General features: G+C 43.3%; 1 long non-coding RNA gene across 1 annotated transcript in view; it reads left to right on the top strand.

Annotated features, from left to right (window-relative positions):
• Window positions 1–2,327: 2,327 nt before the first annotated feature.
• LOC114042000 overlaps window positions 2,328–2,902 on the top strand; it is a 9,211-nt gene continuing 8,636 nt past the window's right edge. Inside the window, exon 1 of the long non-coding RNA XR_003568963.1 lies at window positions 2,328–2,488. This is a non-coding gene — a long non-coding RNA (uncharacterized LOC114042000). The remainder of the gene's footprint in view (window positions 2,489–2,902) is intronic.

Here is a 2,902-nt window from a genome sequence, read left to right as displayed (position 1 = left end):
TGGAGAAGGAAATGGCAAACCACTCCAGTGTCTTTGCCAAGAAAACCCCAAATGGAGTCATTAAGAGTCAGATTTGACTCAAAAAAAGACTGAACAACAACAAGATTATCAATATTAATAACACAAGAGGCCATCCTACTGACTATGGGAGGGAGGAGTGTCTCCGAAGATCATAGTTTCAGAATCAACTTAGCAATGAAAGGAGAGCTAAGTTTGGGGGCATCTGGAAATGGATTTGCCTCTGTGATTTCTATGCTTATGCTAGGAGTCTAACTTTGTTAACTCTATCCTGGGCATACACACACATTCACATGCATCATCTTGTATGTGAATATATACAACATATGTGCGTATATACATCTATGTATATACATGCATATAATATATTTATGTCCATAATTAAAACAATAGAGGGGTAGTGTGAGAGCAGGACATACAGCTAAGCAGTTTAATGGATACTGAGCTGGGTCTGAGATTAGGAAGACCTGAGTTCAAATCCAGCATCAGACACTACCTAGCTGTGGGACACTGGGAAGTCACTTAACCTCTCATAGCCTCAATTTCGTTGTGTGTAAAATGAGTATCAGAATAGCACCTGTGTCCCAGGGATGTAAGAATCAAATGAGTTAGCATATCTAAAGCACTTTGGAAACCTTAAGGTATTATATAAAAGCTTTTATTAGATTGTATTATCACATTATAGTATAATATTATAGTACACAGGGCTTGGAGATAGGAAGATCTGGGTTCGAATCCTACCCCTGACACGAATTGTGTGACCTTGGGTAAGTGCTTGGGTAGTCCTCTGCCCTGCAACTTGTGGTGGAGGGAGTTTCCACACCAGAAGTTCATCACATTAATGACCCTACACAGAATCTTCATTAATCATGTATGTAAAATAATAACAGCAATAAAAATAGCTAATATTCATATAGTACTTTAAGGTTTACAAAGCACTTTACAAATATCATCTCATTTTATCCTCACAACAACCACGGGAAGGAGATGCTATTATTGTCACTCCCATTTTACAGTTAAGGAAACCGAGGCAGACACTGGCTAAATGATGTGCCCAAGGTCATATAGCCAGTAAGTATCTGAGGCTGGATTTAAATTTGAGTCTTCCTGACTGCAGATCCAGTTCCTCTGTAAAGGCAATAAATAAGTGTAATTCAATCCAATCAAATAGTTATTAAGTACCTACTATGTGCAATGTGAAAGGCAGTATAGTGTAATGGATAGATAGCTAGCCTTGAAGCCAGGGAGGTCTGGATGACATATTTTGGCTGTGAGGCTGTGGACAAAGTCAGTTAAATTCCCAATGTATCAAGAAACTAAGTCTATGAGTTGCAGGGAAGGTACCAGCCCATGTTAGTAGTAAAATGGAATTCCCTATACCAGTCAAGTCACTAGCATGTGTCCAGTCCCTATCCTTACCCTAAGTACAGGGCATTGGGTTAGGTGTTGGGGATTCAAAGACAAAATGAAACACAATCCTTGCTTGCCCTCAGGTAACTTATGTTTGACTAGGAAGACAGGACAGTAAACAGGTAAGTGTACGCCTGATAATTTGAGAAGGACGTGAAGATCAATCAATCATGAGAGGAATCAGGAAAGGGCTCCCAGAGTCACTGGCTCCTGGACTGAATCTTAAAGCACGCTCAGATTCTAAAAGGAGAAAAGGAGGATGCGGTGAATGCAGGTATGGGACAGCGCATAGGCAAAGTCTGGGAGGCTGCAGATGAAAGGCTGAGTTCTAGGAACAGTAAGTAGACCAGTTTGGCTCTAGCTTGAGCGTGTGAAGGGCAGTAACATGAAATAAGCCTGGAAAGGTAATATAAACCCTAGGGATGATTATAAAGGATGACCAGGAGGAATTCACTGACACCTCATCATGGAACCGGTGAGAGAGCTGCAGCAGGGTGTGAGTGGAGGGGGCTATCTAGGGACCTCATGACTTTCTAATGAGAATTCCCTCCTCTTTTTTTTTTTTTAAAGATCCATCTTTCCTTAGGGTCTCTAGCTACCAACTACAGCTCTTCTTCTTCTTCTTCTTTCCCCCCAGTCATCAGGATTCAATTGCCTACGGAAGGGAGGGACGGAAGCCAACAGAACTGGAATTGCTGGCGGCTCCTCCTCCCTTGTATTCTCTGGCCATTGCAAAAGAGAGCAGGCTGCCAATTCCCCTCACTGTTCTACACATCTGCAAGAGATTCTGTTGAACTCCTTAACCTTTCACTTTCCCAGCCCGGAGGTGGGAAAAAATAACACTTCCTCCTTTTCTCCTCCTCCTCCTCCTCTTCCTCCTCCCTTCCCAACAGGAGAAATCTGTGCCTTAGAACTGCTGAATGCTGGCTAGTGAAGGCTAAGAGGAGCAGTCCAGGAAGGAAGAGGGGCTCCCCATGGTAGAAACAAAGAGAACATGGCCCGACACCAAAGGGAAAGCTTTTTAAGCAACCCAAGATGGAGGAATGGGGTCCACAGTAAGGTAGGAGATCGACTGACTAAAGGATGGAGTCTTGCCAGACTTTAGTAATCTGATAAGGCACCCAGCCCATCTAGCTTGATATATATCCCTCAGATTTTAGGGATGGGACCTATGCCTACAGGACCCCCCCACCCCAAGCCGTGCATGGCTCACACTGTTTTTTCACATCAATCGCTTTCTTTCTCCTTCCCTTTCCCTGCTCCTTCTAGCAATGCTGCAGGGATCTCTGCATCCCCCTGCCTCTCACCAATTCTTTCCAAGTCTGCTGGATTAGAGAAGATGTCTTGGATTTATTAAAATCAGTCACATATTGAGACCAGATGCTGCCCTGAACTTGAGGTGGCCATCATTAAAATCAAGTGTACACACACACACACACACACACACACACACACACACACACACACACACACA

This window comes from Vombatus ursinus, unplaced genomic scaffold, assembly GCF_900497805.2.
Source record: "Vombatus ursinus unplaced genomic scaffold, bare-nosed wombat genome assembly UNPS02000749.1, whole genome shotgun sequence".
In the NCBI taxonomy this organism is placed as follows: domain Eukaryota; kingdom Metazoa; phylum Chordata; class Mammalia; order Diprotodontia; family Vombatidae; genus Vombatus; species Vombatus ursinus.
This window is presented reverse-complemented; position numbering and strand designations above follow the sequence as displayed.